Below are 23662 nucleotides of genomic sequence, written 5' to 3'. Positions count from 1 at the left end.
CACAGTTTACCATTCTGATCATTCTATCTACACCTACATTTAAACGTGTCCACAGTACGGCCTGCTTTCCAGCGCTATATTCAAATGCCAGAGTGCAAACGGTGGAATAGGCAAAATATCACAAATAACAACAACAACTGATGGCAATAGCTAACCAGCAAGCTAACCTCTGTAGCGAGCCAGCGAGCTAACCTCTGTAGCTAGCCAGCGAGCTAACCTCTGTAGCTAGCCAGCAAGCTAACCTCTGTAGCTAGCCAGCAAGTTAACCTCTGTAGCTAGCCAGCAAGCTAACCTCTGTAGCTAGCCAGCAACGTTAAAGGGATTGCAAAAGGGTTAGCATTACTCTGTTAGCTAAATATTAGCTAGCTGGCTAGCATTTATAAGGCCAGCAAACACGTTCTTCACACACTAGGCCAAAACACATTTTCAGGAAACTTGTGGGAGGAGTGCTGATGACTGTCATCTCCCTTTCAGTAGCCTGAACGCATCCAGACTGAAGAGAAATCTGCACACAATTTTTAATTGAACCTTTATTTAACTAGGCAAGTCAGTTAAGAACAAATTATTATTTACAATGACGGCCTAGGAACAGTGGGTTAACTGCCTTGTTCAGGGGCCGAATGACAGATTTTTACTTTGTCACGCCGGGGGGTTCGAACCAGCAACCTTTACGCATACTGGCCCAACATTCTAACCACTAGGCTACCTGCCGCCCCTACACTCTAACCACTAGGCTACCTGCCCCCCCTACACTCTAACCACTAGCCTACCTGCCCCCCCTACACTCTAACCACTAGGCTACCTGCATCTAACCACTAGGCTACCTGCCACCCCTACACTCTAACCACTAGGCTACCTGCCTCTAACCACTAGGCTACCTGCCACCCCTACACTCTAACCACTAGGCTACCTGCCACCCCTACACTCTAACCACTAGGCTACCTGCCTCTAACCACTAGGCTACCTGCCACCCCTACACTCTAACCACTAGGCTACCTGCCTCTAACCACTAGGCTACCTGCCACCCCTACACTCTAACCACTAGGCTACCTGCCTCTAACCACTAGGCTACCTGCCACCCCTACACTCTAACCATGAGGCTACCTGCCTCTAACCACTAGGCTACCTGCCACCCCTACACTCTAACCACTAGGCTACCTGCCACCTCTACACTCTAACCACTAGGCTACCTGCCCCCCCTACACTCTAACCACTAGGCTACCTGCATCTAACCACTAGGCTACCTGCCACCCCTACACTCTAACCACTAGGCTACCTGCCTCTAACCACTAGGCTACCTGCCACCCCTACACTCTAACCACTAGGCTACCTGCCACCCCTACACTCTAACCACTAGGCTACCTGCCTCTAACCACTAGGCTACCTGCCACCCCTACACTCTAACCACTAGGCTACCTGCCTCTAACCACTAGGCTACCTGCCACCCCTACACTCTAACCACTAGGCTACCTGCCTCTAACCACTAGGCTACCTGCCACCCCTACACTCTAACCACTAGGCTACCTGCCACCTCTACACTCTAACCACTAGGCTACCTGCCCCCCCTACACTCTAACCACTAGGCTACCTGCCTCTAACCACTAGGCTACCTGCCACCCTTACACTCTAACCACTAGGCTACCTGCCTCTAACCACTAGGCTACCTGCCACCCCTACACTCTAACCACTAGGCTACCTGCCTCTAACCACTAGGCTACCTGCCACCCTTACACTCTAACCACTAGGCTACCTGCCTCTAACCACTAGGCTACCTGCCACCCCTACACTCTAACCACTAGGCTACCTGCCTCTAACCACTAGGCTACCTGCCACCCTTACACTCTAACCACTAGGCTACCTGCCTCTAACCACTAGGCTACCTGCCACCCCTACACTCTAACCACTAGGCTACCTGCCTCTAACCACTAGGCTACCTGCCACCCCTACACTCTAACCACTAGGCTACCTGCCACCTCTACACTCTAACCACTAGGCTACCTGCCCCCCCTACACTCTAACCACTAGGCTACCTGCATCTAACCACTAGGCTACCTGCCACCCCTACACTCTAACCACTAGGCTACCTGCCTCTAACCACTAGGCTACCTGCCACCCCTACACTCTAACCACTAGGCTACCTGCCACCCCTACACTCTAACCACTAGGCTACCTGCCTCTAACCACTAGGCTACCTGCCACCCCTACACTCTAACCACTAGGCTACCTGCCTCTAACCACTAGGCTACCTGCCACCCCTACACTCTAACCACTAGGCTACCTGCCTCTAACCACTAGGCTACCTGCCACCCCTACACTCTAACCACTAGGCTACCTGCCACCTCTACACTCTAACCACTAGGCTACCTGCCCCCCCTACACTCTAACCACTAGGCTACCTGCCTCTAACCACTAGGCTACCTGCCACCCTTACACTCTAACCACTAGGCTACCTGCCTCTAACCACTAGGCTACCTGCCACCCCTACACTCTAACCACTAGGCTACCTGCCTCTAACCACTAGGCTACCTGCCACCCTTACACTCTAACCACTAGGCTACCTGCCTCTAACCACTAGGCTACCTGCCACCCCTACACTCTAACCACTAGGCTACCTGCCTCTAACCACTAGGCTACCTGCCACCCTTACACTCTAACCACTAGGCTACCTGCCTCTAACCACTAGGCTACCTGCCACCCCTACACTCTAACCACTAGGCTACCTGCCTCTAACCACTAGGCTACCTGCCACCCTTACACTCTAACCACTAGGCTACCTGCCACCTCTACACTCTAACCACTAGGCTACCTGCCACCCCTACACTCTAACCACTAGGCTACCTGCCACCCCTACACTCTAACCACTAGGCTACCTGCCTCTAACCACTAGGCTACCTGCCACCCCTACACTCTAACCACTAGGCTACCTGCCTCTAACCACTAGGCTACCTGCCACCCCTACACTCTAACCACTAGGCTACCTGCCACCCCTACACTCTAACCACTAGGCTACCTGCCTCTAACCACTAGGCTACCTGCCACCTCTACACTCTAACCACTAGGCTACCTGCCACCCCTACACTCTAACCACTAGGCTACCTGCCACCCCTACACTCTAACCACTAGGCTACCTGCCACCCCTACACTCTAACCACTAGGCTACCTGCCTCTAACCACTAGGCTACCTGCCACCCCTACACTCTAACCACTAGGCTACCTGCCTCTAACCACTAGGCTACCTGCCACCCCTACACTCTAACCACTAGGCTACCTGCCTCTAACCACTAGGCTACCAGGCTCTAACCACTAGGCTACCAGGCTCTAACCACTAGGCTACCTGCCACCTCTACACTCTAACCACTAGGCTACCTGCCTTTAACCACTAGGCTACCAGGCTCTAACCACTAGGCTACCTGCCACCTCTACACTCTAACCACTAGGCTACCTGCCACCCCTACACTCTAACCACTAGGCTACCTGCCACCCCTACACTCTAACCACTAGGCTACCTGCCACCCCTACACTCTAACCACTAGGCTACCCTGCCGCCTCTACACTCTAACCACTAGGCTACCTGCCACCCCTACACTCTAACCACTAGGTTACCTGCCACCCCTACCCTCTAACCACTAGGCTACCTGCCACCTCTACACTCTAACCACTAGGCTACCTGCTGCCCCTACACTCTAACCACTAGGCTACCTGCCACCCCTACACTCTAACCACTAGGCTACCTGCCACCCCACACTCTAACCACTAGGCTACCTGCCTCTAACCACTAGGCTACCTGCCTCTAACCACTAGGCTACCTGCCACCCCCAACGTACCACCTCTTGAAGTGATCAGCCAGATCTGAATATAAACAGATCGCAAAGCGACCTTTTTAATGCGGTCTTTGTATTCTGAAGTCACATGTAAGTGTCAAGTGTAGACACGAGGGGTTTTGAAAGGCCTGGTCCCCCTCCTGATCCACGGGTATGGAAATAACCTGCTATTGCCAAAATAAACATAGCACTTCACACACACACTACCACATTTCAAGTGTAGACACGACCTCACAATCGTGGTCATTACCGGTACGCCGTAGCATCGCCGTTTTGCAATGTAAAAACAAAACACAAAAAAAAACATCTCCCACTCTGTTTTGAACCATTTTGGTCTGTTTCCTACATTGTGAACAGGACTCTAGTCTCGGACCGGGGAGAGATGGCAGCTGTACCATTCCAGCTGATTACCTCATGACCTCGATGACACTGAACTACAACAGTTAGTCATTTATAGGTTAATTAGTCATTTATAGATGTTTAATTACAATTAGGTTTCTATTCGAGGATAAGGTCAGCAGCAGATGGACTTTTAGGAGTAACTAGTAAGTGCCATGCCAAATGTAGTAGAGCTGAGGTGCCATGCCAAATGTAGTAGAGCTGAGGTGCCATGCCAAATGTAGTAGAGCTGAGGTGCCATGCCAAATGTAGTAGAGCTGAGGTGCCATGCCAAATGTAGTAGAGCTGAGGTGCCATGCCAAATGTAGTAGAGCTGAGGTGCCATGCCAAATGTAGTAGAGCTGAGATGCCATGCCAAATGTAGTAGAGCTGAGGTGCCATGCCAAATGTAGTAGAGCTGAGGTGCCATGCCAAATGTAGTAGAGCTGAGGTGCCATGCCAAATGTAGTAGAGCTGAGGTGCCATGCCAAATGTAGTAGAGCTGAGGTGCCATGCCAAATGTAGTAGAGCTGAGGTGCCATGCCAAATGTAGTAGAGCTGAGGTGCCATGCCAAATGTAGTAGAGCTGAGGTGCCATGCCAAATGTAGTCGAGCTGAGGTGCCATGCCAAATGTAGTAGAGCTGAGATGCCATGCCAAATGTAGTAGAGCTGAGATGCCATGCCAAATGTAGTAGAGCTGAGATGCCATGCCAAATGTAGTAGAGCTGAATTGGCTAGAGGTTTGTCCCTCTTTTGGGTTTGTCCACAGCAAACTTTTCAGTTGATTTGGTGAGAAGTGATGAGAAACGTACATCAACTTTTTGGAAGGTTTTATATTCTATGATGAAGTTATATGCAATGCTCAAAAATATTTTATAAGAAAAGGGGCAAGATCTCAGGCGTAACAAGTCAGGTGACATTGCCAAAAGGAGGATACTTCCTGTTCAGATAGAAATATGCTACGTAGAACAAACATGCTTCTCTGACATGGTTCCTTGTTCTATATGTCTGCTCTAGAACAGTTGATTTACTGAACCTCACGTGGCCCAGTTGATCTACGGAACCTCACATGGCCCAGTTGATTTACTGAACCGCACGTGGCCCAGTTGATCTACTGAACCTCACGTTGCCCAGTTGTTTTACTGAACCTCACGTGGCCCAGTTGATTTACTGAATCTCACGTGGCCCAGTTGATTTACTGAACCTCACGTGGCCCAGTTGATTTACTGAACTGCACGTGGCCCAGTTGATTTACTGAACCTCACGTGGCCCAGTTGATTTACTGAACCTCACGTGGCCCAGTTGATTTACTGAACCTCACGTGGCCCAGTTGATCTACTGAACTGCACATGGCCCAGTTGATTTACTGAACCTCACGTGGCCCAGTTGATTTACTGAACCTCACGTGGCCCAGTTGATTTACTGAACTGCACGTGGCCCAGTTGATTTACTGAACCTCACGTGGCCCAGTTGATTTACTGAACCTCACGTGGCCCAGTTGATTTACTGAACCTCACGTGGCCCAGTTGATCTACTGAACCTCACGTGGCCTAGTTGATCTACTGAACCTCACGTGGCCCAGTTGATTTACTGAACCTCACGTGGCCCAGTTGATTTACTGAACCTCACGTGGCCCAGTTGATTTACTGAACCTCACGTGGCCCAGTTGATTTACTGAACCTCACGTGGCCCAGTTGATTTACTGAACCTCACGTGGCCCAGTTGATCTACTGAACCTCACGTGGCCTAGTTGATCTACTGAACCTCACGTGGCACAGTTGATTTACTGAACTGCACGTGGCCCAGTTGATCTACTGAACTGCACGTGGCCCAGTTGATTTACTGAACCTCACGTGGCCCAGTTGATTTACTGAACCTCACGTGGCCCAGTTGATTTACTGAACTGCACGTGGCCCAGTTGATCTACTGAACTGCACGTGGCCCAGTTGATTTACTGAACTGCACGTGGCCCAGTTGATTTCGGGCTCCCGAGTGACTTGCGATCTAAGGCATTTCAGTGCTAGAGGCGTCACTACAAACCCTGGTTCAATTCCAGGCTGTATCACAACCGACCTTTATTGGGAGTCCCATAGGGCAGCGCACAATTGGCCCAGCGTCGTCCGGGTTCGGGTTTGACCGGAGATAGGCCATCACTGAAACCTCCGGAGATAGGCCATCACTGAAACCTCCAGTTTCATTCATTTGTTCATTTTAACAGAAGAATTTAAACGTAAATGGAAGTCTTTAATAAGAACCCGTGCAGCGTGTATGTAAGACAGTAGATTCAGAATGACTCCAAACAACGGCTTGTTCTATATACAGCAGGGGTGTATCCTAGAGACCTAGGGAGGGTCCCAAATGGCACCCTATTCCCTTGAAAGTGCACTGTTTTTAGTGCCCTATATAGTGAATAAGGTGCCATTTGGGATACAAAGGTTAAGCGTGCATATACTCTATCTACAGCAAGTGTATAAAACTAATAGCAAAATAATCATTTGTGGCACAGAGAGGCAAAAAAAGGCACCACTATGTTCCCTAATGCCAAAAACAAAAGCTTTTTTGTTGTTGTTGTAAGATACAGCTTAAACTAATAAACATCAAACCAAAACTTTGTTTTTAAGAATAAGTGCTTAACTTCAGCCTGGTACCGATAACGGTTTCCGAGATCGGTTTCCAAGATCGGTTTCCGAGATCGGTTTCCATGATCGGTTTACGAGATCGGTTTCTATGATCGGTTTCCGAGATCGGTTTCCATCATCGGTTTACGAGATCGGTTTCTATGATCGGTTTCCGAGATCGGTTTCCATGATCGGTTTCCGAGATCGGTTTCCATGATCGGTTTCGAGATCGGTTTCCATGATCGGTTTCGAGATCGGTTTCCATGATCGGTTTCGAGATCGGTTTCCATGATCGGTTTCTGAGATCGGTTTCTGAGATCGGTTGGTGCTCTTGTCAACTCGTTGTCAAGCCAAACATGACATTCAATAAGAGGTTGGTAAGAGAGCAGAAACAGAAAAGATACCCAGACGAGCTCCATATCATAGAAATTAAAATACTAGACGAGCTCCATATCATAGAAATTAAAATACTAGACGAGCTACATGTCATAGAAATTAAAATACTAGACTAGCTCCATATCATAGAAATTAAAATACTAGACTAGCTCCATATCATAGAAATTAAAATACTAAACTAGCTCCATATCATAGAAATTAAAATACTAGACAAGCTCCATATCATAGAAATTAAAATACTAGTCAAGCTCCATATCATAGAAATTAAAATACTAGTCAAGCTCCATATCATAGAAATTAAAATACTAGACGAGCTCTCTATATCATAGAAATTAAAATACTAGACTAGCTCCATAATCATAGAAATGACATTTTCTCAAAATATATTCCAGATTTATGAGGTATCAAAACAAAATAAAAACAACAAAAGGAGGAAAAGAATAAAAAACTATTTGCAGTTGTAACAAAATAGGTCCCGGTTCTTCTTTATCCGCTCATCTTGTAGCAAATCATCATCTTCTCCTCAACAGAACTGGAGTGGAAGGAGAAAAGATTTCAGTAAAGGTTATACATGTGGTTGATTTACCTCAGTTGAATTCACTGATTGCAAGTCCTTCTGGATAAGAGCGTCTGCTAAATTACCTAAATGTGAGAATACATGAGATAGAGAGAAAAAAAAACTATCTGGTTGGTGTGTGGTATTATCCTGATGTGAGAGAATGTATAACTTAATTTAAAAGTCTGCACGGTTACCACACATTCGTAACCAAGGTAAAGTCCCCACTGCTTGACAATGTCTGCTGCCATCTAGTGGTGACACCGTGGTACTGCAAAATGGCTGAGAGAGCAAGCCACAGCCAGAATCACCATGATCCCACTTCCCCTACATCTACCAAGCCCTTATTTACAAATCACAACAAGTCAAGGTTAGGTACCTCTCATTAGTCATATGTTGGATTCCAAATGAACCCCTTACCTCTACCCCGTATACACATGAATACTGATCTGGAGCAGGGTAGTGTATATAACTAGGGAGCAGGGTAGTGTATATATCTAGGGAAGTGTATATATCTAGGGAGCAGGGTAGTGTATATATCTAGGGAGCAGGGTAGTGTGTATAACTAGGGAGCAGGGTAGTGTATATATCTAGGGAGCAGGGTAGTGTATATATCTAGGGAGCAGGGTAGTGTGTATAACTAGGGAGCAGGGTAGTGTATATATCTAGGGAGCAGGGTAGTGTATATATCTAGGGAGCAGGGTAGTGTATATATCTAGGGAGTAGGGTAGTGTGTATAACTAGGGAGAAGGGTAGTGTATATATCTAGGGAGCAGGGTAGTGTATATATCTAGGGAGTAGGGTAGTGTGTATAACTAGGGAGCAGGGTAGTGTATATATCTAGGGAGCAGGGTAGTCTATATATCTAGCGAGTAGGGTAGTGTATATATCTAGGGAGTAGGGTAGTGTATATAACTAGGGAGCAGGGTAGTGTATACAACTAGGTAGCAGGGTAGTGTATATATCTAGGGAGCAGGGTAGTGTATATATCTAGGGAGCAGGGTAGTGTATACAACTAGGGAGCAGGGTAGGGTATATATCTAGGGAGCAGGGTAGTGTATATATCTAGGGAGCAGGGTAATGTATATAACTAGGGAGTAGGGTAGTGTATATAACTAGGGAGCAGGGTAGTGTATATATCTAGGGAGCAGGGTAGTGTCTATAACTAGGGAGTAGGGTAGTGTATATATCTAGGGAGCAGGGTAGTGTATATATCTAGGGAGCAGGGTAGTGTATACAACAAGGGAGCAGGGTAGTGTATATAACTAGGGAGCAGGGTAGTGTATATATCTAGGGTAGTGTATTATTCTAGGGAGCAGGGTAGTGTATATATCTAGGGAGCAGGGTAGTGTGTATATCTAGGGAACAGGGTAGTGTGTATAACTAGGGAGTAGGGTAGTGTATATAACTAGGGAGTAGGGTAGTGTATATATCTAGGGAGCAGGGTAGTGTATATATCTAGGGAGCAGGGTAGTGTATATATCTAGGGAGCAGGGTAGTGTCTATAACTAGGGAGTAGGGTAGTGTATATATCTAGGGAGCAGGGTAGTGTATATATCTAGGGAGCAGGGTAGTGTCTATAACTAGGGAGTAGGGTAGTGTATATATCTAGGGAGCAGGGTAGTGTATACAACTAGGGAGCAGGATAGTGTATATATCTAGGGAGCAGGGTAGTGTATATATCTAGGGAGCAGGGTAGTGTGTACAACTAGGGAGCAGGGTAGTGTATATATCTAGGGAGCAGGGTAGTGTATATATCTAGGGAGCAGGGTAGTGTGTATATCTAGGGAGCAGGGTAGTGTGTATAACTAGGGAGTAGGGTAGTGTATATAACTAGGGAGTAGGGTAGTGTATATATCTAGGGAGCAGGGTAGTGTATATATCTAGGGAGCAGGGTAGTGTATACAACTAGGGAGCAGGGTAGTGTGTATATCTAGGGAGCAGGGTAGTGTATATATCTAGGGAGCAGGGTAGTGTGTACAACTAGGGAGCAGGGTAGTGTATATATCTAGGGAGCAGGGTAGTGTATATATCTAGGGAGCAGGGTAGTGTATATATCTAGGGAGCAGGGTAGTGTATATAACCAGGGAGTAGGGTAGTGTATATATCTAGGGAGCAGGGTAGTGTATATATCTAGGGAGCAGGGTAGTGTATATATCTAGGGAGCAGGGTAGTGTATATATCTAGGGAGCAGGGTAGTGTATATATCTAGGGAGCAGGGTAGTGTCTATATCTAGGGAGCAGGGTAGTGTATATAACTAGGGAGCAGGGTAGTGTATATATCTAGGGAGCAGGGTAGTGTATATATCTAGGTAGCAGGGTAGTGTATATATCTAGGGAGCAGGGTAGTGTATATATCTAGGGAGCAGGGTAGTGTCTATATCTAGGGAGCAGGGTAGTGTATATAACTAGGGAGCAGGGTAGTGTATATATCTAGGGAGCAGGGTAGTGTATATAACTAGGGAGCAGGGTAGTGTATATAACTAGGGAGCAGGGTAGTGTATATATATAGGGAGCAGGGTAGTGTATATATCTAGGGAGCCGCGTAGTGTGTATATCTAGGGAGCAGGGTAGTGTATATAGGGTCCTGTGTGGCTCAGTCGGTAGAGCATGGCGCTTGCAACGCCAAGCGTCGTGGGTTCGATTCCCGCTGGGACCACCCATATGTGGCCCCAGCCGACTTGTAAGTCGCTTTGGACAAAAGCGTCTGCTAAATGGGATATATTATTATTATTATTATATCTAGGGAGCAGGGTAGTGTGTATAACTAGGGAGCAGGGTAGTGTATATATCTAGGGAGCAGGGTAGTGTATATAACTAGGGAGTAGGGTAGTGTATATAACTAGGGAGTAGGGTAGTGTATATAACTAGGGAGTAGGGTAGTGTATATATCTAGGGAGCAGGGTAGTGTATATATCTAGGGAGCAGTGTAGTGTATATATCTAGGGAGCAGGGTAGTGTATACAACTAGGGAGCAGGGTAGTGTGTATATCTAGAGAGCAGGGTAGTGTCTATAACTAGGGAGTAGGGTAGTGTATATATCGAGGGAGCAGGGTAGTGTCTATATCTAGGGAGCAGGGTAGTGTATATATCTAGGGAGCAGGGTAGTGTATATATCGAGGGGAGCAGGGTAGTGTATATAACCAGGGAGTAGGGTAGTGTATATAACTAGGGAGCAGGGTAGTGTATATATCTAGGGTAGTGTATATATCTAGGGAGCAGGGTAGTGTGTATAACTAGGGAGCAGGGTAGTGTATATATCTAGGGAGCAGGGTAGTGTCTATATCTAGGGAGCAGGGTAGTGTATATATCTAGGGAGCAGGGTAGTGTGTATATCTAGGGAGCAGGGTAGTGTATATAACTAGGGAGCAGGGTAGAGTATATATCTAGGGAGCAGGGTAGTGTATATATCTAGGGAGCAGGGTAGTGTATATAACTAGGGAGCAGGGTAGTGTATATAACTAGGGAGCAGGGTAGTGTATATAACTAGGGAGTAGGGTAGTGTATATATCTAGGGAGTAGGGTAGTGTATATATCTAGGGAGTAGGGTAGTGTATATATCTAGGGAGCAGGGTAGTGTATATATCTAGGGAGTAGGGTAGAGTATATATCTAGGGAGCAGGGTAGTGTATATATCTAGGGAGCAGGGTAGTGTGTATATCTAGGGAGCAGGGTAGTGTATATAACTAGGGAGCAGGGTAGAGTATATATCTAGGGAGCAGGGTAGTGTATATATCTAGGGAGCAGGGTAGTGTATATAACTAGGGAGCAGGGTAGTGTATATAACTAGGGAGCAGGGTAGTGTATATAACTAGGGAGTAGGGTAGTGTATATATCTAGGGAGTAGGGTAGTGTATATATCTAGGGAGTAGGGTAGTGTATATATCTAGGGAGCAGGGTAGTGTATATAACTAGGGAGTAGGGTAGTGTATATATCTAGGGAGCAGGGTAGTGTATATATCTAGGGAGCAGGGTAGTGTATATAACTAGGGAGCAGGGTAGTGTATATATCTAGGGAACAGGGTAGTGTATATATCTAGGGAGCAGGGTAGTGTATATATCTAGGGAACAGGGTAGTGTCTATAACTAGGGAGCAGGGTAGTGTATATATCTAGGGAGCAGGGTAGTGTATATATCTAGGGAGCAGGGTAGTGTATACAACTAGGGAGCAGGGTAGTGTATATAACTAGGGAGCAGGGTAGTGTCTATATCTAGGGAGCAGGGTAGTGTATATATCTAGGGAGCAGGGTAGTGTATACAACTAGGGAGCAGGGTAGTGTATATATCTAGGGAGCAGGGTAGTGTCTATATCTAGGGAGCAGGGTAGTGTATATATCTAGGGAGCAGGGTAGTGTCTATATCTAGGGAGCAGGGTAGTGTATATATCTAGGGAGCAGGGTAGTGTGTATATCTAGGGAGCAGGGTAGTGTATATAACTAGGGAGCAGGGTAGAGTATATATCTAGGGAGCAGGGTAGTGTATATATCTAGGGAGCAGGGTAGTGTATATAACTAGGGAGCAGGGTAGTGTATATAACTAGGGAGCAGGGTAGTGTATATAACTAGGGAGCAGGGTAGTGTATATATCTAGGGAGTAGGGTAGTGTATATATCTAGGGAGCAGGGTAGTGTATATATCTAGGGAGCAGGGTAGTGTATATAACTAGGGAGTAGGGTAGTGTATATATCTAGGGAGCAGGGTAGTGTGTATATCTAGGGAGCAGGGTAGTGTATATAACTAGGGAGCAGGGTAGTGTATATATCTAGGGAGCAAGGTAGTGCATATAACTAGGGAGCAGGGTAGTGTATATATCTAGGGAGCAGGGTAGTGTATATATCTAGGGAGCAGGGTAGTTTATATATCTAGGGAGCAGGGTAGTGTATATAACTAGGGAGTAGGGTAGTGTATATATCTAGGGAGCAGGGTAGTGTATATATCTAGGGAGCAGGGTAGTGTATATATCTAGGGAGCAGGGTAGTGTATATATCTAGGGAGCAGGGTAGTGTATACAACTAGGGAGCAGGGTAGTGTATATATCTAGGGAGCAGGGTAGTGTCTATATCTAGGGAGCAGGGTAGTGTATATAACTAGGGAGCAGGGTAGTGTATATAACTAGGGAGCAGGGTAGTGTATATATCTAGGGAGCAAGGTAGTGTATATAACTAGGGAGCAGGGTAGTGTATATAACTAGGGAGCAGGGTAGTGTATATATATAGGGAGCAGGGTAGTGTATATATCTAGGGAGCCGCGTAGTGTGTATATCTAGGGAGCAGGGTAGTGTATATAGGGTCCTGTGTGGCTCAGTCGGTAGAGCATGGCGCTTGCAACGCCAAGCGTCGTGGGTTCGATTCCCGCTGGGACCACCCATATGTGGCCCCAGCCGACTTGTAAGTCGCTTTGGACAAAAGCGTCTGCTAAATGGGATATATTATTATTATTATTATATCTAGGGAGCAGGGTAGTGTGTATAACTAGGGAGCAGGGTAGTGTATATATCTAGGGAGCAGGGTAGTGTATATAACTAGGGAGTAGGGTAGTGTATATAACTAGGGAGTAGGGTAGTGTATATAACTAGGGAGTAGGGTAGTGTATATATCTAGGGAGCAGGGTAGTGTATATATCTAGGGAGCAGTGTAGTGTATATATCTAGGGAGCAGGGTAGTGTATATATCTAGGGAGCAGGGTAGTGTATATAACTAGGGAGTAGGGTAGTGTATATATCTAGGGAGCAGGGTAGTGTATATATCTAGGGAGCAGGGTAGTGTATATAACTAGGGAGCAGGGTAGTGTATATATCTAGGGATCAGGGTAGTGTATATATCTAGGGAGCAGGGTAGTGTATATATCTAGGGAACAGGGTAGTGTCTATAACTAGGGAGCAGGGTAGTGTATATATCTAGGGAGCAGGGTAGTGTATATATCTAGGGAGCAGGGTAGTGTATACAACTAGGGAGCAGGGTAGTGTATATAACTAGGGAGCAGGGTAGTGTCTATATCTAGGGAGCAGGGTAGTGTATATATCTAGGGAGCAGGGTAGTGTATACAACTAGGGAGCAGGGTAGTGTATATATCTAGGGAGCAGGGTAGTGTCTATATCTAGGGAGCAGGGTAGTGTATATATCTAGGGAGCAGGGTAGTGTCTATATCTAGGGAGCAGGGTAGTGTATATATCTAGGGAGCAGGGTAGTGTGTATATCTAGGGAGCAGGGTAGTGTATATAACTAGGGAGCAGGGTAGAGTATATATCTAGGGAGCAGGGTAGTGTATATATCTAGGGAGCAGGGTAGTGTATATAACTAGGGAGCAGGGTAGTGTATATAACTAGGGAGCAGGGTAGTGTATATAACTAGGGAGCAGGGTAGTGTATATATCTAGGGAGTAGGGTAGTGTATATATCTAGGGAGCAGGGTAGTGTATATATCTAGGGAGCAGGGTAGTGTATATAACTAGGGAGTAGGGTAGTGTATATATCTAGGGAGCAGGGTAGTGTGTATATCTAGGGAGCAGGGTAGTGTATATAACTAGGGAGCAGGGTAGTGTATATATCTAGGGAGCAAGGTAGTGCATATAACTAGGGAGCAGGGTAGTGTATATATCTAGGGAGCAGGGTAGTGTATATATCTAGGGAGCAGGGTAGTTTATATATCTAGGGAGCAGGGTAGTGTATATAACTAGGGAGTAGGGTAGTGTATATATCTAGGGAGCAGGGTAGTGTATATATCTAGGGAGCAGGGTAGTGTATATATCTAGGGAGCAGGGTAGTGTATATATCTAGGGAGCAGGGTAGTGTATACAACTAGGGAGCAGGGTAGTGTATATATCTAGGGAGCAGGGTAGTGTCTATATCTAGGGAGCAGGGTAGTGTATATAACTAGGGAGCAGGGTAGTGTATATAACTAGGGAGCAGGGTAGTGTATATATCTAGGGAGCAAGGTAGTGTATATAACTAGGGAGCAGGGTAGTGTATATAACTAGGGAGCAGGGTAGTGTATATATATAGGGAGCAGGGTAGTGTATATATCTAGGGAGCCGCGTAGTGTGTATATCTAGGGAGCAGGGTAGTGTATATAGGGTCCTGTGTGGCTCAGTCGGTAGAGCATGGCGCTTGCAACGCCAAGCGTCGTGGGTTCGATTCCCGCTGGGACCACCCATATGTGGCCCCAGCCGACTTGTAAGTCGCTTTGGACAAAAGCGTCTGCTAAATGGGATATATTATTATTATTATTATATCTAGGGAGCAGGGTAGTGTGTATAACTAGGGAGCAGGGTAGTGTATATATCTAGGGAGCAGGGTAGTGTATATAACTAGGGAGTAGGGTAGTGTATATAACTAGGGAGTAGGGTAGTGTATATAACTAGGGAGTAGGGTAGTGTATATATCTAGGGAGCAGGGTAGTGTATATATCTAGGGAGCAGTGTAGTGTATATATCTAGGGAGCAGGGTAGTGTATACAACTAGGGAGCAGGGTAGTGTGTATATCTAGGGAGCAGGGTAGTGTCTATAACTAGGGAGTAGGGTAGTGTATATATCGAGGGAGCAGGGTAGTGTCTATATCTAGGGAGCAGGGTAGTGTATATATCTAGGGAGCAGGGTAGTGTATATATCGAGGGAGCAGGGTAGTGTATATAACCAGGGAGTAGGGTAGTGTATATAACTAGGGAGCAGGGTAGTGTATATATCTAGGGTAGTGTATATATCTAGGGAGCAGGGTAGTGTGTATAACTAGGGAGCAGGGTAGTGTATATATCTAGGGAGCAGGGTAGTGTCTATATCTAGGGAGCAGGGTAGTGTATATATCTAGGGAGCAGGGTAGTGTGTATATCTAGGGAGCAGAGTAGTGTATATAACTAGGGAGCAGGGTAGAGTATATATCTAGGGAGCAGGGTAGTGTATATATCTAGGGAGCAGGGTAGTGTATATAACTAGGGAGCAGGGTAGTGTATATAACTAGGGAGCAGGGTAGTGTATATAACTAGGGAGTAGGGTAGTGTATATATCTAGGGAGTAGGGTAGTGTATATATCTAGGGAGTAGGGTAGTGTATATATCTAGGGAGCAGGGTAGTGTATATATCTAGGGAGTAGGGTAGAGTATATATCTAGGGAGCAGGGTAGTGTATATATCTAGGGAGCAGGGTAGTGTGTATATCTAGGGAGCAGGGTAGTGTATATAACTAGGGAGCAGGGTAGAGTATATATCTAGGGAGCAGGGTAGTGTATATATCTAGGGAGCAGGGTAGTGTATATAACTAGGGAGCAGGGTAGTGTATATAACTAGGGAGCAGGGTAGTGTATATAACTAGGGAGTAGGGTAGTGTATATATCTAGGGAGTAGGGTAGTGTATATATCTAGGGAGTAGGGTAGTGTATATATCTAGGGAGCAGGGTAGTGTATATAACTAGGGAGTAGGGTAGTGTATATATCTAGGGAGCAGGGTAGTGTATATATCTAGGGAGCAGGGTAGTGTATATAACTAGGGAGCAGGGTAGTGTATATATCTAGGGAACAGGGTAGTGTATATATCTAGGGAACAGGGTAGTGTCTATAACTAGGGAGCAGGGTAGTGTATATATCTAGGGAGCAGGGTAGTGTATATATCTAGGGAGCAGGGTAGTGTATACAACTAGGGAGCAGGGTAGTGTATATAACTAGGGAGCAGGGTAGTGTCTATATCTAGGGAGCAGGGTAGTGTATATATCTAGGGAGCAGGGTAGTGTATACAACTAGGGAGCAGGGTAGTGTATATATCTAGGGAGCAGGGTAGTGTCTATATCTAGGGAGCAGGGTAGTGTATATATCTAGGGAGCAGGGTAGTGTCTATATCTAGGGAGCAGGGTAGTGTATATATCTAGGGAGCAGGGTAGTGTGTATATCTAGGGAGCAGGGTAGTGTATATAACTAGGGAGCAGGGTAGAGTATATATCTAGGGAGCAGGGTAGTGTATATATCTAGGGAGCAGGGTAGTGTATATAACTAGGGAGCAGGGTAGTGTATATAACTAGGGAGCAGGGTAGTGTATATAACTAGGGAGCAGGGTAGTGTATATATCTAGGGAGTAGGGTAGTGTATATATCTAGGGAGCAGGGTAGTGTATATATCTAGGGAGCAGGGTAGTGTATATAACTAGGGAGTAGGGTAGTGTATATATCTAGGGAGCAGGGTAGTGTGTATATCTAGGGAGCAGGGTAGTGTATATAACTAGGGAGCAGGGTAGTGTATATATCTAGGGAGCAAGGTAGTGCATATAACTAGGGAGCAGGGTAGTGTATATATCTAGGGAGCAGGGTAGTGTATATATCTAGGGAGCAGGGTAGTTTATATATCTAGGGAGCAGGGTAGTGTATATAACTAGGGAGTAGGGTAGTGTATATATCTAGGGAGCAGGGTAGTGTATATATCTAGGGAGCAGGGTAGTGTATATATCTAGGGAGCAGGGTAGTGTATATATCTAGGGAGCAGGGTAGTGTATACAACTAGGGAGCAGGGTAGTGTATATATCTAGGGAGCAGGGTAGTGTCTATATCTAGGGAGCAGGGTAGTGTATATAACTAGGGAGCAGGGTAGTGTATATAACTAGGGAGCAGGGTAGTGTATATATCTAGGGAGCAAGGTAGTGTATATAACTAGGGAGCAGGGTAGTGTATATATCTAGGGAGCAGGGTAGTGTATATATCTAGGGAGCAGGGTAGTGTATACAACTAGGGAGCAGGGTAGTGTATATATCTAGGGAGCAGGGTAGTGTATATATCTAGGGAGCAGGGTAGTGTATATAACTAGGGAGTAGGGTAGTGTATATAACTAGGGAGTAGGGTAGTGTATATATCTAAGGAGCAGGGTAGTGTATATATCTAGGGAGCAGGGTAGTGTCTATAACTAGGGAGTAGGGTAGTGTATATATCTAGGGAGCAGGGTAGTGTATATATCTAGGGAGCAGGGTAGTGTATACAACTAGGGAGCAGGGTAGTGTATACAACTAGGGAGCAGGGTAGTGTGTATATCTAGGGAGCAGGGTAGTGTATATATCTAGGGAGCAGGGTAGTGTGTACAACTAGGGAGCAGGGTAGTGTATATATCTAGGGAGCAGGGTAGTGTATATATCTAGGGAGCAGGGTAGTGTATATATCTAGGGAGCAGGGTAGTGTATATATCTAGGGAGCAGGGTAGTGTATATATCTAGGGAGCCGTGTAGTGTGTATATCTAGGGAGCAGGGTAGTGTATATATCTAGGGAGCAGGGTAGTGTATATAACAAGGGAGCAGGGTAGTGTATATATCTAGGGAGCAGGGTAGTGTATATATCTAGGGAGCAGGGTAGTGTGTATTAGGTGAATTCACCAATTTGTAAGTCGCTCTGGATAAGAGCGTCTGCCAAATGACTTAAATGTAAATGTAAATGTATAACTAGGGAGCAGGGAGGTGTATATATCTAGGGAGCAGGGTAGTGTATATAACTAGGGAGTAGGGTAGCGTGTATAACTAGGGAGCAGGGTAGTGTCTATATCTAGGGAGCAGGGTAGTGTGTATATCTAGGGAGCAGGGTAGTGTATATAACTAGGGAGTAGGGTAGTGTATATATCTAGGGAGTAGGGTAGCGTGTATAACTAGGGAGCAGGGTAGTGTATATATCTAGGGAGCAGGGTAGTGTATATATCTAGGGAGCAGGGTAGTGTATACAACTAGGGAGCAGGGTAGTGTATACATCTAGGGAGCAGGGTAGTGTATATATCTAGGGAGCAGGGTAGTGTATATATCTAGGGAGCAGGGTAGTGTATATAACTAGGGAGTAGGGTAGTGTATATAACTAGGGAGTAGGGTAGTGTATATATCTAAGGAGCAGGGTAGTGTATATATATCTAGGGAGCAGGGTAGTGTCTATAACTAGGGAGTAGGGTAGTGTATATATCTAGGGAGCAGGGTAGTGTATATATCTAGGGAGCAGGGTAGTGTATACAACTAGGGAGCAGGGTAGTGTGTATATCTAGGGAGCAGGGTAGTGTATATATCTAGGGAGCAGGGTAGTGTGTACAACTAGGGAGCAGGGTAGTGTATATATCTAGGGAGCAGGGTAGTGTATACAACTAGGGAGCAGGGTAGTGTGTATATCTAGGGAGCAGGGTAGTGTATATATCTAGGGAGCAGGGTAGTGTATATATCTAGGTAGCCGTGTAGTGTGTATAACTAGGGAGCAGGGTAGTGTATATATCTAGGGAGCAGGGTAGTGTATATATCTAGCGAGTAGGGTAGTGTATATGTCTAGGGAGCAGGGTAGTGTGTATAACTAGGGAGCAGGGTAGTGTATATATCTAGGGAGCAGGGTAGTGTATATATCTAGGGAGCAGGGTAGTGTATATAACTAGGGAGTTGGGTAGTGTATATAACTAGGGAGTAGGGTAGTGTATATATCTAAGGAGCAGCGTAGTGTATATATCTAGGGAGCAGGGTAGTGTATATAACTAGGGAGTAGGGTAGTGTATATATCTAAGGAGCAGGGTAGTGTATATATCTAGGGAGCAGGGTAGTGTCTATAACTAGGGAGTAGGGTAGTGTATATATCTAGGGAACAGGGTAGTGTCTATAACTAGGGAGCAGGGTAGTGTATATATCTAGGGAGCAGGGTAGTGTATATATCTAGGGAGCAGGGTAGTGTATACAACTAGGGAGCAGGGTAGTGTATATATCTAGGGAGCAGGGTAGTGTATATATCTAGGGAGCAGGGTAGTGTATATAACTAGGGAGTAGGGTAGTGTATATAACTAGGGAGTAGGGTAGTGTATATATCTACGGAGCAGGGTAGTGTATATATCTAGGGAGCAGGGTAGTGTCTATAACTAGGGAGTAGGGTAGTGTATATATCTAGGGAGCAGGGTAGTGTATATATCTAGGGAGCAGGGTAGTGTATACAACTAGGGAGCAGGGTAGTGTGTATATCTAGGGAGCAGGGTAGTGTATATATCTAGGGAGCAGGGTAGTGTGTACAACTAGGGAGCAGGGTAGTGTATATATCTAGGGAGCAGGGTAGTGTATATATCTAGGGAGCAGGGTAGTGTATATATCTAGGGAGCAGGGTAGTGTATATATCTAGGGAGCAGGGTAGTGTATATATCTAGGGAGCCGTGTAGTGTGTATATCTAGGGAGCAGGGTAGTGTATATATCTAGGGAGCAGGGTAGTGTATATAACAAGGGAGCAGGGTAGTGTATATATCTAGGGAGCAGGGTAGTGTATATATCTAGGGAGCAGGGTAGTGTGTATTAGGTGAATTCACCAATTTGTAAGTCGCTCTGGATAAGAGCGTCTGCCAAATGACTTAAATGTAAATGTAAATGTATAACTAGGGAGCAGGGTAGTGTATATATCTAGGGAGCAGGGTAGTGTATATAACTAGGGAGTAGGGTAGCGTGTATAACTAGGGAGCAGGGTAGTGTCTATATCTAGGGAGCAGGGTAGTGTGTATATCTAGGGAGCAGGGTAGTGTATATAACTAGGGAGTAGGGTAGTGTATATATCTAGGGAGTAGGGTAGCGTGTATAACTAGGGAGCAGGGTAGTGTATATATCTAGGGAGCAGGGTAGTGTATATATCTAGGGAGCAGGGTAGTGTATACAACTAGGGAGCAGGGTAGTGTATATATCTAGGGAGCAGGGTAGTGTATATATCTAGGGAGCAGGGTAGTGTATATATCTAGGGAGCAGGGTAGTGTATATAACTAGGGAGTAGGGTAGTGTATATAACTAGGGAGTAGGGTAGTGTATATATCTAAGGAGCAGGGTAGTGTATATATATCTAGGGAGCAGGGTAGTGTCTATAACTAGGGAGTAGGGTAGTGTATATATCTAGGGAGCAGGGTAGTGTATATATCTAGGGAGCAGGGTAGTGTATACAACTAGGGAGCAGGGTAGTGTATACAACTAGGGAGCAGGGTAGTGTGTATATCTAGGGAGCAGGGTAGTGTATATATCTAGGGAGCAGGGTAGTGTGTACAACTAGGGAGCAGGGTAGTGTATATATCTAGGGAGCAGGGTAGTGTATATATCTAGGGAGCAGGGTAGTGTATATATCTAGGGAGCAGGGTAGTGTATATATCTAGGGAGCAGGGTAGTGTATATATCTAGGGAGCCGTGTAGTGTGTATATCTAGGGAGCAGGGTAGTGTATATATCTAGGGAGCAGTGTAGTGTATATAACAAGGGAGCAGGGTAGTGTATATATCTAGGGAGCAGGGTAGTGTATATATCTAGGGAGCAGGGTAGTGTGTATTAGGTGAATTCACCAATTTGTAAGTCGCTCTGGATAAGAGCGTCTGCCAAATGACTTAAATGTAAATGTAAATGTATAACTAGGGAGCAGGGAGGTGTATATATCTAGGGAGCAGGGTAGTGTATATAACTAGGGAGTAGGGTAGCGTGTATAACTAGGGAGCAGGGTAGTGTCTATATCTAGGGAGCAGGGTAGTGTGTATATCTAGGGAGCAGGGTAGTGTATATAACTAGGGAGTAGGGTAGTGTATATATCTAGGGAGTAGGGTAGCGTGTATAACTAGGGAGCAGGGTAGTGTATATATCTAGGGAGCAGGGTAGTGTATATATCTAGGGAGCAGGGTAGTGTATACAACTAGGGAGCAGGGTAGTGTATATATCTAGGGAGCAGGGTAGTGTATATATCTAGGGAGCAGGGTAGTGTATATATCTAGGGAGCAGGGTAGTGTATATAACTAGGGAGTAGGGTAGTGTATATAACTAGGGAGTAGGGTAGTGTATATATCTAAGGAGCAGGGTAGTGTATATATATCTAGGGAGCAGGGTAGTGTCTATAACTAGGGAGTAGGGTAGTGTATATATCTAGGGAGCAGGGTAGTGTATATATCTAGGGAGCAGGGTAGTGTATACAACTAGGGAGCAGGGTAGTGTGTATATCTAGGGAGCAGGGTAGTGTATATATCTAGGGAGCAGGGTAGTGTGTACAACTAGGGAGCAGGGTAGTGTATATATCTAGGGAGCAGGGTAGTGTATACAACTAGGGAGCAGGGTAGTGTGTATATCTAGGGAGCAGGGTAGTGTATATATCTAGGGAGCAGGGTAGTGTATATATCTAGGTAGCCGTGTAGTGTGTATAACTAGGGAGCAGGGTAGTGTATATATCTAGGGAGCAGGGTAGTGTATATATCTAGCGAGTAGGGTAGTGTATATATCTAGGGAACAGGGTAGTGTGTATAACTAGGGAGCAGGGTAGTGTATATATCTAGGGAGCAGGGTAGTGTATATATCTAGGGAGCAGGGTAGTGTATATAACTAGGGAGTTGGGTAGTGTATATAACTAGGGAGTAGGGTAGTGTATATATCTAAGGAGCAGGGTAGTGTATATATCTAGGGAGCAGGGTAGTGTATATAACTAGGGAGTAGGGTAGTGTATATATCTAAGGAGCAGGGTAGTGTATATATCTAGGGAGCAGGGTAGTGTCTATAACTAGGGAGTAGGGTAGTGTATATATCTAGGGAACAGGGTAGTGTCTATAACTAGGGAGCAGGGTAGTGTATATATCTAGGGAGCAGGGTAGTGTATATATCTAGGGAGCAGGGTAGTGTAAACAACTAGGGAGCAGGGTAGTGTATATATCTAGGGAGCAGGGTAGTGTATATATCTAGGGAGCAGGGTAGTGTATATAACTAGGGAGTAGGGTAGTGTATATAACTAGGGAGTAGGGTAGTGTATATATCTAAGGAGCAGGGTAGTGTATATATCTAGGGAGCAGGGTAGTGTCTATAACTAGGGAGTAGGGTAGTGTATATATCTAGGGAGCAGGGTAGTGTATATATCTAGGGAGCAGGGTAGTGTATACAACTAGGGAGCAGGGTAGTGTGTATATCTAGGGAGCAGGGTAGTGTATATATCTAGGGAGCAGGGTAGTGTGTACAACTAGGGAGCAGGGTAGTGTATATATCTAGGGAGCAGGGTAGTGTATATATCTAGGGAGCAGGGTAGTGTATATATCTAGGGAGCAGGGTAGTGTATATATCTAGGGAGCAGGGTAGTGTATATATCTAGGGAGCCGTGTAGTGTGTATATCTAGGGAGCAGGGTAGTGTATATATCTAGGGAGCAGGGTAGTGTATATAACAAGGGAGCAGGGTAGTGTATATATCTAGGGAGCAGGGTAGTGTATATATCTAGGGAGCAGGGTAGTGTGTATAACTAGGGAGTAGGGTAGCGTGTATAACTAGGGAGCAGGGTAGTGTATATAACTAGGGAGTAGGGTAGCGTGTATAACTAGGGAGCAGGGTAGTGTCTATATCTAGGGAGCAGGGTAGTGTATATAACTAGGGAGTAGGGTAGTGTATATATCTAGGGAGTAGGGTAGCGTGTATAACTAGGGAGCAGGGTAGTGTATATATCTAGGGAGCAGGGTAGTGTATATATCTAGGGAGCAGGGTAGTGTATACAACTAGGGAGCAGGGTAGTGTATATATCTAGGGAGCAGGGTAGTGTATATATCTAGGGAGCAGGGTAGTGTATATATCTAGGGAGCAGGGTAGTGTATACAACTAGGGAGTAGGGTAGTGTATATAACTAGGGAGTAGGGTAGTGTATATATCTAAGGAGCAGGGTAGTGTATATATATCTAGGGAGCAGGGTAGTGTCTATAACTAGGGAGTAGGGTAGTGTATATATCTAGGGAGCAGGGTAGTGTATATATCTAGGGAGCAGGGTAGTGTATACAACTAGGGAGCAGGGTAGTGTGTATATCTAGGGAGCAGGGTAGTGTATATATCTAGGGAGCAGGGTAGTGTGTACAACTAGGGAGCAGGGTAGTGTATATATCTAGGGAGCAGGGTAGTGTATACAACTAGGGAGCAGGGTAGTGTGTATATCTAGGGAGCAGGGTAGTGTATATATCTAGGG

General features: G+C 45.6%; 1 long non-coding RNA gene and 1 pseudogene across 1 annotated transcript; both read right to left on the bottom strand.

Moving 5' to 3' along the window:
• Positions 1-515: 515 nt before the first annotated feature.
• Positions 516-5628, bottom strand: LOC135503868 (uncharacterized). Its single transcript, XR_010450013.1, has 2 exons — positions 2871-5628; positions 516-2774 (listed from the first exon to the last, which is right to left on the bottom strand). It is a non-coding gene; the product is annotated as an uncharacterized LOC135503868 (long non-coding RNA).
• Positions 5629-6423: 795 nt separating this feature from the next.
• The window catches only part of LOC135504556 (transcription elongation factor A protein 2-like), a 72448-nt pseudogene continuing 55209 nt past the window's right edge, over positions 6424-23662 (bottom strand).

Source organism: Oncorhynchus masou, chromosome 18, assembly GCF_036934945.1.
Source record: "Oncorhynchus masou masou isolate Uvic2021 chromosome 18, UVic_Omas_1.1, whole genome shotgun sequence".
Classification (NCBI taxonomy): Eukaryota; Metazoa; Chordata; class Actinopteri; order Salmoniformes; family Salmonidae; genus Oncorhynchus; species Oncorhynchus masou.
The sequence above is the reverse complement of the archived record's forward strand: the minus strand, read 5'-3'. Positions and strand labels throughout refer to the sequence as shown.